The sequence below is a fragment of the Rhinopithecus bieti genome, unplaced genomic scaffold, assembly GCF_001698545.2.
Source record: "Rhinopithecus bieti isolate Rb0 unplaced genomic scaffold, ASM169854v2 scaffold_13271, whole genome shotgun sequence".
NCBI lineage: Eukaryota > Metazoa > Chordata > Mammalia > Primates > Cercopithecidae > Rhinopithecus > Rhinopithecus bieti.
In genome coordinates, this window is record NW_016807521.1 from 178,766 (window position 1) to 194,873 (window position 16,108).

The 16,108-nt window shown below is 46.6% G+C and overlaps 1 protein-coding gene and 1 pseudogene across 2 annotated transcripts in view; one reads left to right on the plus strand and one right to left on the minus strand.

Moving 5' to 3' along the window:
* Window positions 1–16,108, plus strand: part of SLC22A9 (solute carrier family 22 member 9) — a 161,329-nt gene that overhangs the window by 93,160 nt on the left and 52,061 nt on the right. The gene's annotated exons all lie outside the window — the stretch shown is intronic.
* LOC108536123 (securin-like) lies at window positions 12,133–13,496 on the minus strand (annotated as a pseudogene).

The window sequence follows — 16,108 nt, forward strand, 5'->3', positions numbered from 1 at the left end:
CCTCATGGGCAGCTCTGAAGGCACGGCTGGGAGAGTCGCTCCCTTCTGGTGTGCACTGGAACGACACCTCTTTCCTCAAGAGGGCGTCGCTGCATTTTGGAGCCCTCGCGCCACCTGGCAAAGAACTCAGCACAGGGAACGGATTATGTGGTTCCCGGAGCTCCCTCACACCGGACACCTGCCGAAGAACTCGAGGGCGGGACCCCAGGCTGACGTTCCTTAGCAGCAGGCGGAGGGGACACATGCCACTGTCCCCATGTCCCAGCATGGCTTTCTGTTCATCCGATGTCTTAAGCCAGGGTTGGCCGACTCATCCCAGGGGGCCAGGTGATGTGGCCGAGTGAGGTGGGCCCAGTGCCAGCGAAGGGGAGCGCGGGGCTGCGGGGAGTTGCAGAGCGCATGTCCAGTCTGAAGGGGGCAGCGCCGCTCAGCACCAGGCGGTGTTGTCATGGGGATGTGCAGGCTTCGGTTGCCAGATCTTCAGATATTTTAAAAATAGCTTGAAATCTGGACTTTCGTGTGAAATGTTCCAATTGTGTAGGCGACCCCTCCTCCCACCTTCTGGAATCCCTTTGTCTTTTCTGCTTGAACCACCTAAAGGGGCCATCAGCTCCATCAAGTGATTCCTTGCAGAGGAAGGTAGGATCTCCTCTGATGCGTCCTCACAGTTCCTCCTAGCTTGTCTTCAGGAGTTTATTCACTCAGCAAACATTTATCCAGCACTTGCTCTGGGCTAAGCCTTCTGCAGAAATGGATTCTGAAGATGGGAGGAAATGGAGAAGACACAGAGCATTGCTTTGGAGAATGAAGGAAGAATGGAGGGGACAGTTGTCAGGTTCCCTGGGACACCTTCCCACCACGTCCCCACTGGGATCTCCTATCTGGGCTATGCGGTCTTCTCCCTGCTATGCCATCCATGCTTTGGGTGGAGAGCCTCGTTCCCACTCAGCATCTCTTTGCTTATTGTTTCCAAGGCTGGGTCTTTCTCGGCTCCTCAAATCACACCTCCTCCGAGAGACTTTCCTGGACCGTGCTAGCTAGAGCAGCGTTCTCTCTACTGCCGTACACTCTTTATAGCACTCATGACTCTCTGAAATGATACACTTGCTTATTATCTGCCCTCTCCCCACCGAACTATAAGGTCACAAAGGCATGGCCTTCCTGAAGGATGTGTTTGCTACTCTCTGAACCCTGGCAGGAGTTGGAGAATTTATATTCCCCAGATGCTCTTCAGGCACAAAAAGCTAGACTAGAGGTTTTCAGCAATGTCCTAAGGGTCTTTAAAACTCTGGAGTCACCTCCATCATCTGTAGTCCTTTTACCTCCACTGGTGTGTCCATGGCAGGGCCCTGCTTTTTGCTGTCCTTTGGGGCCCTGGAAATCCTAGATCTGTTTTCAGGAAACACTCTTAGCAGAGGTAGTGCTCTGCCCCAGACCACACTTGCTGGGCCTCAGTTTTCTTGCCTGGAAAAATGGGCGGAATGATAACTGTTGCAAGCTCATAGGGGTGTGAGGAGGGGAGGGCACGTTGTCCTGTGAGGTGGTAACCCCAAACTCTGTCATGAAGTATGGTGTCCCCTGGGTCCTGCCTAGGAGCTTGGAGCCCATTTTATACCTAACCCCACCAAGCAGCGCATGTATTTTGCCTGCCTTATTTCCTGCCCATGGCCCTTGCACAGGCCTGCTCTGCAGTTGGTCTCCCTCAGCGTGGCAGAAGAGCTTAATGATAAAGTTGGGCTGAGCCTCCAGGAGCAGAGAGCATGGGAGAGAAGTCACAGATACAAGGAAGATACTCAGAGCCTGCGAAATCCCCTCAGCTGCCTCTCGCCACCCTTGTCCTTGGACTTGGAGTGTCCCTCCTGGGGAGGGGGATTGGCAGATGAAACTTTATCATGATGAAGGCAAGGGCCAGCACAGCTGAGCTCCTACATGTAGAGGACTCGGCAGCAGGGACCAGTTTGATGATAAAGATGACAGCAACCATATACATAGCTGCTTGTCACGGGAGGGAACCTGGGGCTGGGGGTGAGGGCGGGAGTTCACTGTTGGGTGCATTTGTATCTGCTGCACCCACAGGGTTCAGAATCATAGATGGCTGTTTTTCTTGGGCAGGGGGGCACGGGTGGCCCACCCCAGAGCTCTGATTTCATCTTAGCTTCCTCGGTGCTGTTGATGAAATTCAGAGAAGTAAAGTTTATCAGGTTTGCAGAGAACCCAAAGCTGGGATACAAGGTGTCTAAGTAGGAGGACAGAATCAAGATCCAAAGCAATTGGAAGGTTGAATACTGGGCCTGCTTCCTTCTGGCAATGTCATTTCAGACAAGTCTCATGAAGTTTTTGAGCCTTGGTTTTCCCATCGCAAAATGGGGACAATGGCACCGACACTGCAGTGCTGTAAGGGTTAAGAAGACAGCCTACATACAGCACCCCGCAGAGGCTGTATGCCTGGCACACAGTAGTCCCTCACTCACTGGTGGCTACTGCTGAGATGAATACCAATGTGAACTCCTTAGGCCAGCAGCCTTGTCTTTCGTTCCTGTACTCCTGGTGCCTGGTATGGCGTGGGCACTGAACAAATGTTTGTCAGATGAATGAACAAGATGAATTTGACAGGGATAAATGTCAGTTCCTGGACTCGGATCCAAAGACCCAGCTGCACGAGGATGCAGTGGGGGAGAAATGGCTTAGCAACAGCACATGTGAGAAAAGCCGAGGGATTGAAACTGACAGAAATTCAGTCAACATGAGGTGGCTGCCAAAACCAGCCAGGGCAAACTTGGGTAGCATTATTAGAGGCTGGGTGCTCAGAGGAGGGAGGCCACGGTGGTCAGATCAGCCTCAAGAGCCACAGGGCCTTGTACGTTTCGCCTCTAGGGAGGCTGGCCAAACAGATGAGGTGGGGAAGAGCCCTAAAGACCACATATCATGAGATACGGCTGAAGAAACCAGGGCACTGAGCTTGGAGAAGAGAATCACAAGGCACGTGGCGGCATTCGGATCTTGCCTCTTCCACTTGCTCTGGACAATCAACAGCTCCAAGTCCCAGTTTCCTCATCCGTAAAATGTGCAAGCCACAGGTTGGAGGTCATGCCGCTGCTGGAGAAGGGCAGGAATGGGAACCCAAGCCTTACTGGACCCAGCCCCGCTCCGCCTCCCTCCTGAGCTCTTCAGCATGGAGGTTGTTCATGCTGAGGACAGCTGGCAGGGAAACTGTGGGTGGCCAGAGGCGTCTGTTTCCATTTTAGGGGTTGGACCAGGATCACAGGGGCAGCTCCTTCCAGCCCTAACACTCCCTTCTCCTTTTCTCCACTTGTGGCCGATTCTATAGTCTGGGTGCTTTCCTGGCGGCCAGCTTCCCTCTATTTGCATGGTTTCTGCGTGTAAGATTTTGTGTGCAAAAGGCTGGATCTGTTCCTCTTCTTCCCAGAAACCGCCCGGTGCCTGCAGTGTGCCCGCCTGGTGGGCCCCCTGCTCCCTCTGGTGGCTACAGGGGGTACTGCACTGGGCTCAACAGCGCCAACCAGAATAGCGTTGGAATCAGACATCTTGGTAAAAGTCCCGGCTTCTCCATCAAGAGATGAATGGATAAACACAGTGTGGTATAACATACAATGGAATATTATTCAGTCTTAAATGGAAGAAAACGATGACAGCTGAATGAGTCCCAAAAACATTAAGAGAAAATAAGTTGGCACAGAAGGACAAATATTTTATGATTCCATTTATAGGAGGTACACAGAACAGGTAAATTCAGAGATAGAAAGTAGAACAGAGGTTACCAGGGGCTCACAGAGGGGTAACAGGTGAGTTATCGTTTAATGGGTTCTGAGTTTCTATTTGAGATGTTGAAAAAGTTCTGGAAATGGATAATAGTCATGGTCACACAACATCGTGAATATACTTAATGCCACTTATTGTACCCTTAAAAATGGTTAAAATGGTAAAGTTTGTGTTATATATATTTCATTACAATAAAAAGTAGTAAAATGTACGTAACACAAAATTTACCGTTTTAACCATCTTGCCACATAAGGGCTGCATGAGGTTTATCAAGTCACTTAACTTCTCTGGGCCTCTCTTTCCTCATCTGTAAAGTGGGGAGAGCAATAATGCTTACCCCACTGCCACCACCCTGGTCCAAGCCACCTTACTTTCTTACCTGGAGGATTGAAAACTGCCTCCTTGATGGTCTCCTGGCTTCACTTTGGCCCTCCCCAACAAGTCTTTTTCTACTAAGCAGCCATAACATCTAGAAACCTAGGTCAAATCAGTCATGCTCCTGCTTAAAATTCTCCGCACACTCCTCTTCTTGACCAACAGGATCTGGTCTGTGATCACCTCTCCTCCCTCAGTGCTTTCTGCCACCTCTCCCTCACCAAAATATTACTCCATGCTCCTTTTGCCTCCAGGCTTTTGGCCTCATTGGTTACCCTGACTGGAATGCTGTTTTCCTGATTGTCTTATATTGTCAGGTCGTCCTTGTCATCAAGGTCTCATCTCAAATATCATCTTCTTTTTCTGGGGATTTTCATTTCTTACCAGCCACTCCAATGTTGCCTTACCTTCTAGCCTGACTCTTATCACCTCTGTCTTGTTTGATTTTCTTCATAGCACCTGTCATGATCTGAAATTGTCTTACCTCTGTATGGGCTGGATTTTGTAGAGTGTAAAGTAGGATATAGTTTTTATTTTTCTTCTGCCTCCATCCTTGCACTTGTTCTGTTGCTTCTCTCTCCCCACATTGTCTTAGTCCATTTTCTGTTGCCTATAACAGAATACCACAGACTGGGTAATTTAAAAAAATAAAAAAAGAGATTCATTTGGCTCATGGTTCTGGAGGGTGGGAAGTCCAAGAGCATGGTACCACATCGAGTGATGGCCTTAGTGCTGCATCATAACATGGTGGCAGGCATCACATGGTGAAAGAGGGTGAGAGTGAGACACAGAGAGAACTGGGGGTTGAACTTATCCTTTTACCAGGAGCCCGCTTCCAGGATAACTAACCTACTCCTCTGATAACAGCATTAACCCACTAATGAGGGCAAAACCCTCATGACCTAATCATATCTTAAAGTTCCCACCTGTTTCAGACGGAATTTCACTCTTGTCTCCCAGGCTGGAGTGCAGTGGCATGATCTTGGCTCACTGCAACCTCCACCTCCCAGGTTCAAGCGATTCTCCTGCCTCAGCCTCTCAAGTAGCTGGGATTACAGGTGCATGCCACCAGACTCAGCTCATTGTTGTATTTTTAGTAGACATGGGGTTTCACCATGTTGGTGAGGCTGGTCTTGAACTCCTGACCTCAGGTGATCCACCTGCCTTGGCCTCCCAAAGTGTTGGGATTACAGGTATGAGCCGCTGCGCCGGGCCCCCAGCTATTAATACCATCACAATAGCAATTAAATTTCAACATGAGTTTTGAAGGGGACATTCAAACCACAGCACCCCTCCTTGAAAATGTTTCAGCTAAGTATAGTTTACCCATTTTTTTCAGGTATTAGATCAATTTCAATTTTAGACATTAAAAGTCTGATTCTTTTAGAAGTTGTACATTGAAGGATTTAAGAATGAAGAGTCATGATGTCCGAAGCTTGCTTTCAAGTGGTTTAGCAAGACCATGTATACACACATACACACAATGTTAATAATTTTTGAATCTAGGTGGTGAATATATAGGTATTTATTATACTATTCTTTCAACTTTTCTGTATGCTTGAAAATTCTTATAAAATGTTAGGCAAAAAGGAAACTGCTTTTGTCAAGTTAAGAAAATAAACCCAGTCCTATCTAAATAAAAATATTTATCTCCCATCTAATAAAAAGCTTCTCCTATTCAAGCTGACCCAGGCCTGGCTTTCCGCAGTGGGGAAGGTTGCGGGGATGGGCAGTGGGTGTATGGCCAATGTCCTTACTCTCTTGGATTTACCTCCTCTCCCCTTAACTCCCCTTAACTCATTCCAACATTAACTCAACTCAATGCTAGCAGCTGCTTCAGCGGCTTCAGGGTCTGGGAAGGGAGGAGGGAGGGAAGGAAAAGGAGAGGGCTCCTCAACTGTGCTCTTGTCATCCATGTGGGGTGTACTGCTGGGCGTCCCCCTCTGGGAACTCTGCCCACACTATTGTTTTATTATTATTTTTATATTATTTGCTTATTTATTTGAGGTGGAGTCTCACTCTCTCACCCAGGCTGGAGTCCAGTGGTGCAGTTTTGGCTCACTGCAACCTCTGCCTCCTGGGTTCAAGCAATTCTCCTGCCTAGGCTTTCCTAGAAGCTGGGATTACAGGTGTGCACCACCACATGTGGCTAATTTTTGTATTTTAGTAGAGATGGGGTTTTACCATGTTGGCCACGCTGGTCTTGAGTTCCTGACCTCAGGTGATCTGCCCACCTCGGCCTCCCAAAGTGCTGAGATTACAGGCGTGAGCCACCGCACCCGGCCCCCACACCATTCTGGATGTGAGTGATGCCCAGCCGATCTCTCACACTCTGCCTAGTACTACCAACAAAGTCTCTTTCTGCTGGGGTCATCTTCTGCCCACAGGTAGCCTTCTTGGGTGAGGTCCCATTGAGGAGACAGTGTATTAGTTCTCATGCTGATAATACAGATACCCAAGACTGGGTAATTTATAAAGGAAAGGTGGTTTAGTGGACTTGCAGTTCCGCATGGCTGGGGAGGCCTCACAATCATGGTGGAAGATGAAGGAGAAACAAAATCACGTCTTACATGGTGGCAGGCAGAAGAGAGCGTGTGCAGGGGAACTCCCCTTTATAAAACCATCAGGCCTTGTGAGACTTAATCACTATCATGGGAAATGCCCAACCCCATGATTCAATTATCCCCTACTGGGTCTCTCCCATGACACGTGGGAGTTATGGGAGCTACAATTCAAGATTTGGGTGGGGACACAGCAAAACCATATCATTCCACCCCTGGCCCCTCCCAAATTTCATGTCCTCACATTTCAAAACCAATCATCCCTTCCCAACAGTCCCCCAAAGTCTTAACTCATTCCAACATTAACTCAAAAGTCCATAGTCCAAAGTGTCATCTGAGACAAGGCAAGTCCCTTCTGCCTATGAGCCTGTAAAATCAAAAGCAAGTTAGTTACTTCCTAGATACAGTGGGGGTACAGGAATTGGGTGTACACACCCATTCCAAATGGGAGGAACTGGCCAAAACAAAGGGGCTACAGCCTCCATGCAAGTCCAAAATCCAGCGGGGAAGTCAAATCTTAAAGCTCCAAAATGATGTCCTTTGACTCCATGTCTCACATTCAGGCCACACTGATATGAGAGGTGGGTTCCCATGGCCTTGGGTAGCTCTGCTCTTGTGGCTGGGGAAAAATCAGGAGCGATCATGTAACATTCCTGAACACCAAGGTATAGTACAGTGGACTTTCCTGAGCCCTGCTTGGTCCCTGATGAAGGGATAGGGTTAGTGTTAGGGTTAGGGTTAGGGTTAGGGTTAGGATTACAACGGGCTGGGATGGGGGTGGAGGTCGGCAGGGCTGCACTTCTTTTGGAGGTTTTCTCAGGCAGAATCAGTTCTGTTTTTCTCCTAGCTTCTGGTGGCTCTGGGTCTTCCTTGACCTCTGGATGCACTCTCTGCACTCTCCAATCTCTGCCTCTGTGGTCACACTGTCTACTCTGCTGTGGGTGGAATCTCCCCCTGCCTCACGATCATAGGACATTTTTCACTGGACTTAGAGCCCTCTCAGGTAACCAGGATGAGCTCCTCCCTTCAAAACCCTTAAGGTTTTTTTTTAAAAAATGTTAATTAATTTAAAAAATTTTTATTTCCATAGGTTTTTGGGGAACAGGTGGTATTTCATTACATGAATAAGTTCTTTAGTGGTAATTTGGGAGATTTTGGTCCACTCATTTCCAGAGCAGTATATACTGAATTCTATTTATGGTCTTTTATCCCTCACCTCCTTCCCAGCTTTTCCCCCTGAGTCCCCGAAGTCCACTGTGTCATTCTTACACCTTTGCATTCTCATAGTTTAGCTCCCACTTATGAGTGAGAACATATGATTTTGGTTTTCCATTCTGAGTTACTTCACTTAGAATAATAGTCTCCAGTTCCATCCTGGTTGCTGTGAATGCCATTAATTCATTCCTTTTCATGGCTGAATAGTATTCTATTGTATATGTATACCACAGTTTCTTTATCCATTCGTTGATTGATGTGCCTTTTGGCTGATTCCACATTTTTGCAATTGCGAATTGTGCTGCTATAAACATGGGTGTGTAGGTATCTTTTTTGTGTAATGACTCCTTTTCCTCTGGATACCCAGTAGTGGGATTGCTGGATCAATGGTAGTTCTACTTTTAGTTCTTTAAGGAATCTCCACACTGTTTTCCATAGCAGCTGTACTAGTTTACATTCCCACCAGCAGTGTAGAAGTGTTCCCTGTTCACTGCATCCACACTAACATCTATTATTTTTTTGATTATGACCATTCTTGCAGGAGTAAGGTGGTATTGCTTTGTGGTTTTGATTTGCAGTTCTCTGATCATTAGTGATGTTGAGGATTGTTTCCTATATTTCAAAACCTTTAACTTAATCACATCTTTTATCATTTACAGTTATATTCCCAGGTGTTGGAGTTTAGGATGAAGACATATCTTTTTGGGAACTGCCTTTCAGTCCACTACAAGTGGATTTGGAAAGCTAGATTGACCTCCATCAATTTTGTAAAGGTGGAAGGAGAGAAAGAATGTGGATGAGGATTGTTTTCTCATTTGACCCAGCAATCCCATTACTGGGCAAATACCCAGAGGAACAGAAATTATTCTACCATAAAGACACATGCACATGTGTGTTCATTGCAGCACTGTTCACAATAGCAAAGACATGGAATCAACGTAAATGCTCGTTAGTGACGGACTGGGTAAAGAAAACGTGGTACATATACACCATGGAATATTGTGCAGCCATAAAAGAAGAATGAGAGCCTGTCCTCTGTAGGAACATGGATGGAGCTGCAGGCCATTATCTTTAGCAAAGTAACACAGGAACAGAAAACCGAATATGCATGTTCTCATTTATAAGTGGGAGCTAAATGATGAGAACACATGGACACATAAAGGCGAACAGCACACACTGGGGTCTGTTGGAGGGTGGAGGATGGTAGGAGTGAGAGGAGCAGAAAACAATAGCTATTGGGCACTAGGGGTAGTACCTGGGTGATGAAATAATCTGTACAACACACCCTCGAGACACAATTTTACTATATAACAAACCTGCATTTGTACCCCTGAACCTAAAATAAAAGTTAAAAAAGAGAAAAAAAAGAGTGTGGACATGGGAGGAAGCAGGCACCGGGAGAGCTGGGGGTGGAGGTTTGTCCTGAAGCACACAGACCCGAGGTGTGTGTTTCATCCCTTGTGCTGAAATTGACCCTGACCTCAGTCTGTTCTTTTAATTTCCATGCCATTAGAGGAAAATCCAAGCTCCAGTCTTCAGGATTTCAGACCCATTTCAGACCCTGCTGCAAAAACTCAGATTCCCACAGGACATCTCTCTATTCATTCTTACTGTGTGGCAAATGACTCCCTCCACCAACCCTGGCTTAGTGATTTAAAACAGCACCTTTGTACTAGCTCACAGTTTCTGTGTGTCAGGATTCTGAACCTGGCTTAGCTGGAGGTCTCTGGCCCAGGGTTGTTCATGAGGTGGCCGTCAAGCTGGTGGCTAGACCCAGGGTTTTATCTAAAGGCTCTTTTGGGGCAGATGATCCAACTCCATGTGGTCATTGTCAGGTTTCAGTCCCCTACCGTGTGAGCCTCTCTGCATGGCTACCTCACAGCATGGCAGCTGACTTCCTCTGGAGTGAGCTGTGAGAAAGAGCGACTCTGACTCTCAAGATGGAAGCCACAGTCCTTTTACAATGGAATCTTGGGAGTGACAGCTTGTCACTTTTGCTGTTTTCTATTTGTTAGAAGCAAGGCAGTAAATGCAATCCACACTTAAGAGGGAGGGATTACATAAGGGTTCCAATACCAGGAGGTGGGAATCATTGGGGTACCTTAGAAGCTGCCTACCACAGCCCCCAAAGTCTAATATACATAAGACATAAAATGAATTGAATTACCTTTAAGGTTAATCGTAGCTTTATTTCCCAATGTATGATAATAAACCCAAACATTGGGGGGCTGTGGGGGAGACGGGTGTTACGGTTTCACTGTGTCCCCACCCAAATCTCATCTTGAATTGTTACTCGCATAATTTCCATGTGTTGTGGGAGGGACCTGGTAAGAGATAATTGAATCACAGGGGCAGTTCCTCCCATACCGTTCTCCTGGTAGACAGTAAGTATCGTGAGATCTGACAGTTTGATAAGGGGAGACCCGTTTTTCTTGGCTCTCATTCTGTCTCTTGTCACCGCCATGTAAGAAGTGCCTCTTGCATTCTGCCATGATTGTGAGGCCTCCCTAGCCCCATGGAACTGTAAGTCCATTAAACCTCTTTCTTTTGTAGATTGACCAGTCTTGGGTATGTCTTTATCAGTCGTGTGAAAACAATTAATACAATGGGGATGGTTAATGGGCACAAAAAAATTAGAAAGAATGAATAAGACCTACTATTTTCAGCACAATAGAGTGACTATAGCCAATAATAACTTGATTGTATGTTTAAAAATAACTAAAACAATGTAATTGGATAGTTCATAACACAAAGGATAAATGCTTGAAGGGGTGGAGACCCCATTCTCCATGATGTGATTATTTCACTTTCTATGTCTGTATGAAAACATCTCATGTATCCCATAAATATATACACCTACTGTATACCCACAAAAATTAAAAATAAAAAAATAGCTCAGGTGTGGTGGCTCATGCCTGTAATTCCAGCACTTTGGGAGGCCAAGGCAGGTGGATCGCTTTAGCTCAGGAGTTTGAGATGAGCCTGGGCATCATAGTGAAACCCCGTCTCTATCACAAGAAATACAAAAAATTGGCCAGGCATGGTGGTGCACGTTTGTGGTTCCAGCTACTTGGGAGGCTGAGGTAGGAGGATTGCTTGAACCTGGGAGGCAGAGGTGGCAGTGAACTATGATCACACCTCTGCCCTCCAGCCTGGGCAACAGAATGAGACCCTGTCTCAAAAACAAAACAAAAAACAAAACAAAACAACAACAAAAAAATCACACACACACACACACACACACACACAAAACCAACCAACCAACCAAACAAACAAAAACCAAAACACAAAACCCCAAAAACTAAAAACACAAAAAACCAAAAGGACCCATATAAATTAGTTAAAAAACCCCTAAACACCTTAAAACTAATGTGTATGTTCCCAAATCATCAATGAAACTGACATAGATGTCTCAGTAGGATTTTGAGTTAGATGGCTTGATCCCATTCTCCCTTTGTTTTCCTAGAAGAAGGGCCTAGAGAAGTTAATAACATTTCTGGAGTAAACACAAGAGTATGCTAGCATTGAACCCTAGGTCTCCCCAGTTTCACATCCTAGATGTGCCCGGGTTCCTGACAGGAGAGCAGATTTTACGAGTGACCTGCCACTGTGCGTCAGTGCTCAGCTTCTCCACTCAGTTGACTTTACATTAGTTTCTTAGGGCTGCTGTAACATGGTCCACCAAACTGTGTGATTGAAAAAAAACCCAGAAATTTATTGTCTCACAGTTCTGGAGGCTGGAAGTTCAAAATTAAGGTGTTAGCAGGGTGAGTTTTTTTTCTTATTAAACAAAGAATGCTTTATTAATACAAATACACATAAACCCTAAAGCATCAAGAAATTTAAATATTTACATCCTAGCATGGCCAGGCACGGTGGCTCAAACCTGTGGTCCCAGCACTTTGGGAGGCCGAGGTGGGCAGATCACCTGAGGTCAGGAGTTTGAGACCAGCCTCTACATGGAGAAACCCTGTCTCTACTCAAAATACGAAATTAGCTGGGCGTGGTGGTGCATGCCTGTAATCCCAGTTACTTGGGAGGCTGAGGCAGGAGAGTTGCTTGAACCTGGGAGGTGGAGGTTGTGGTGAGCTGAGATTGTGCCATTGCACTCCAGCCTGGGCAACAAGAGCAAAACTCCGTCTCAAAAAAAAAAATATATATATATATATATATATTTATGTCATAGCAAACAGGTGGCAATTCAACATCCAGTGTCAACAGAAGGGTTGAAAGAGACTACAACAGATTGGGTTCCCATGATGGAGAGGGCATCTTCACAGGTGGAGGCAGGCCCAGCTGAAAAAGCTTTTCAAGCTCTCTGTCCTTATCAAGGATCATAAGAGGTACTCCACTCAAGGGGAGGCCTGTAATCTGGTGCTCGTCAGGTTGGTTAAAACTCTCAAAATCTAGAAGATTGAAGTGAAATAATTTTTCTATTTCTGGATAACATTATCTGAGGCAGGAACAGAGCTTTTTGCTTTAACAGTCTTCCTGGTCATCTTTTTGGCAGAGAAATTTGGGTGTTTTAGTTTGAGGAGTCTGTTGGTCTTTACTCGCGTTTCTGTAGCCTTGTTGACAGTTCCAAAAGCCTTTCTGGTAGCTTTAGGTAAGGCTGGTAAAGCACCGGACATTTTGCCAACACATGGTGTTGAAACTTGAGATCTCCCCTTTAAGGCTTTGATTGAAGGTCCAGATCCCAGCTTCAGCCTATCTTTAGGAGCTGCATGGATACCTGGTTCTCCATTCTCCTTATCAATCTAGATCAGAGCAGGGTGGGTTCCTTCTAAGGGTTCCGGGGGAACATCTGTTCCATGCCTCTCTCTTTGCTTCTGGTAGCCTCAGGCATTCCTTGGCTTGTGGATGCATCTCTGCAGTGTTCCATCTCCACATGGTGTTCTCCTTGTGTGTCTGTGTCTTCTTGCCTGGACACCAGTCATATTGGGTTAGGGGCCCACTCTGCTCTAGTAGGACCTTATCCTGACGAATCACATCGGTAACAGCCCTATTTCTAAACATGGTCACGTTCTGAGGACTTCACTGTATCTTTTTTGGGGCCGCAGTTCAACCCATGACATACCCCTGAAAGATGAAAAGAGTAGAATTTGGGACATTACATTTCTAAGTAGTTAGAAAAACTACTTTTGTTTATCTAATAAAGGAGGTATTTGAAGTTGCCCCTTCAGCTTTAATGTTTTTAAAAACTGTTGACTCTAGGGTTTGCCTGATGGGTTAAAGGCTATCCCAGTTTTAGCCGCAGGTCAGTCATTTCACCTGCACCCTTCTTTGCCCTCAGGTGTGGATTAAGGACCTGGAGGCTGGAGGGGTTTTTCCTTTAGCAAGTGTTCCTATGACAAAATACTGAGCTGTTGACTGAGGTTGGGAAGAGGGGATATCCTTAGGACTCCTGTAGAGGGCTTATTCCAAGCTGTCTCTAAAGCCTCTTGGGCAGTGGGCTTTTGGGATGAGGACTGACACACCTTGCATGCCTGGAGGATGCTGGGCCACTGGGAGCTGGCTCTTCCTACTCTGCTCCAGGCTAGGGACCGAAGAAGCCCAATGAGTCATTTGCACAGCTGCAGTGAGTCCAAGAAGAGGGCTTCTTACCTGGTTTTGCCCATTCCTGAATCAAGAATCATTTCAGCGTTAGGTGGGATCCATCCAGACCAGTCACCTAGATATTTCCTTAAATTGGGATTTTTTTTTTTTTTTGAGATGGACGTCTCACTCTGTCCCCCAGGCTGAGTGCAGTGGTGCCATCTCCACTCACGTGCAAGGCTCACCTCCCGGGTTCACACCATTCTCTGCCTCATCTCCCGAGTAGCTGGGACTACAGGGCGCCCACCACACACCCAGAATTTTTGTATTTTTAGTAGAGACAGTGTTTCACCGTGTTAGCCAGGATGGTCTGATCTCCTGACCTCATGATCTGCCCGTCTCCGGCCTCCCAAAGTGCTGGGGACTTACGGCGTGAGCCATCCGTGCCTGGCCAATTGGGAATTTTTTAAAGCAAAAAAAAAAGGATATATTGAGAATGATGGGAACCCTGGTCTAATGAACTTAGTTATAACTCCCTGGATTTTGCCCTTCCCTCAATCCCTGCATGGACTGAATGTTTGCGTCCCCACAATTCTTATGTTGAATCCTAACCCTCAACTAAACAGTTTAGGAAAGTGGACTTTTTGGAGGTAATTAGATAGATAAGAGTAGACCCCTCATGGAAATAGGATTCGTGCCCTGAATAAGAGCACCAGAGAGCTCTCCAGCCCTTCTGTCTGTCATGTGAGGAGACAATGAGAGACAGTAGCTTCAACCGGAAAAAGGCTCGTACCCAGAGCTGACCCAAGCTGCACCTATCTCAGTTGTGCCGAGGCTTCCGGGATCAGCTGTGAGATCAATCCATTGTCTGATTGGTTATGCCACCGGTATGATGTATTTTTATGGTAGCAGCATGAACAGACTAAGGCCTTGTTGGTTTACTTTCACAATGGGAACCAGTCTTTTCACTCCCTCATTCTCTGCTGCTTCCTTTCTAATTCAAGCTACCATCACCGCTTCCTCCGGACCCTTACACCCATCTCCAGCTAGTCTCCTACTCATTCCGTCTTGTACAATTCATCCTTCCACCTAGGAAGCAGAGTGGTGTTTTTAGAAAACCTGAATCCAAGCATGTTCTCTCTCTGTTACAACCTCCAATGCATTAAAAATATCCCCAATCTGGCCCCCGTTTACCTTTATCTGACCACCACTCGTTTGATTTCTTTTTTTTTTTTTTTTTCTGACACGAGTCTCACTCTGTCACTCACGCTGGGAATGCAGTGGCACGGATCGTTGGCTCATGCAGCCTCTTGCCCTCTGGGTTCAAGTGATCCTCCTTCCTTCAGCCTCTTTGCCGTTAGCTGGGATTACCAGGTGCAGCACCACACCTGACTAAGTTTTTATTTTTAATGAGACAGGGTTTTGCCATGTTGCCAGTCTGGTCTTGAATTTCCTGGCTCAAGTGATCCACCGCCCTGACTGCAAGTGCTGGGATTACGGTGTGAGCCACGCGCCCAACCTCGTGTATGGTTCATTTCTTGTTACTGTCTTTCCTTCGCCCACCTTACCCTCCTCTCCCTTTAGAAATGTACACCTTTAAAAAGGGGGCCTGTTTGTCTTCGATCATCAGAGGGACAGGGCTGTGCCTGGCACTAGGTGGATGCTCAGTCAATAGTTTATAACGCAAATGGCAGAGAACAGAAATTTAGGCAAGCCACCAGTGGTTTGTATTCAGTCTGATACCAACTTTCAGTTCTTTTCACCAACAGATTGGCAAGAGTCCCGAGCTGGAGGAATCATTGTGACTTCTCTTCTAGGGCTCTGCAGGATAGCCTTCGGTGTGCCCACATATTGTTCTGTTCGCACCACCGATCCATGGCTTGGTGGCCCTTTTCACATACAGCTTTCATTCTCGGCCAACGGTAGTTATTGCAATGATTGTGTCAAGTACCGGGAACATTCCACTAGGAGGGCAGTAGAATATAGTGTTCAGAGTTTGGGATCTGAAGCCATTGACTGCCTGCCATCTATTCTCTTCCGGAATCATTCGGAGAGAGGGCCGCAATCATTTTGAACTGTGATGATATGAGGGCAACCACCTAGGGATGGCAGAAGAGGCAGCTGCGATCAAATGGCCACTATAACACAATCGCTATGGTTAAGAACTTAGCTACCCCCTGCCCCTCCTTCCCGCCCGCTAAGGGCAGGCTGCCTGGGTTAAAAGGGGAGGGTAGAGGGAGATGATGTACATACTCCGGGCTTCACATCCCACTGTCCAGAGAAATACTGCTTGCTGAAGTTATATGGCTACACTTCCCTATAAGAAAGGCTTAAAGTAGCCTTTTTCCTGGTGGCCAAAAATCTATTCATGAGAAGAATGGGAAATGATATTCGGAGTTAACTGGGCAGTTATCTTATGCCACAAACTTTTTTTTTTTTTTTTTTTTTCTTTTTGAGACGGAGTCTCGCTCTGCCCCAGGCTGGAGTGGGCAGTGGCGCGATCTCGGCCCACTGCCAAGCTCCGCTCCGGCTCACGCCATTTTCCTGCCTCAGCCTCCCCAGTAGCTAGGACTACAGGCGCCCGCCGCTACGCCCGGCTAAGTTTTTTGTATTTTAGTAGAGATGGGGTTTCACTGTGTTAG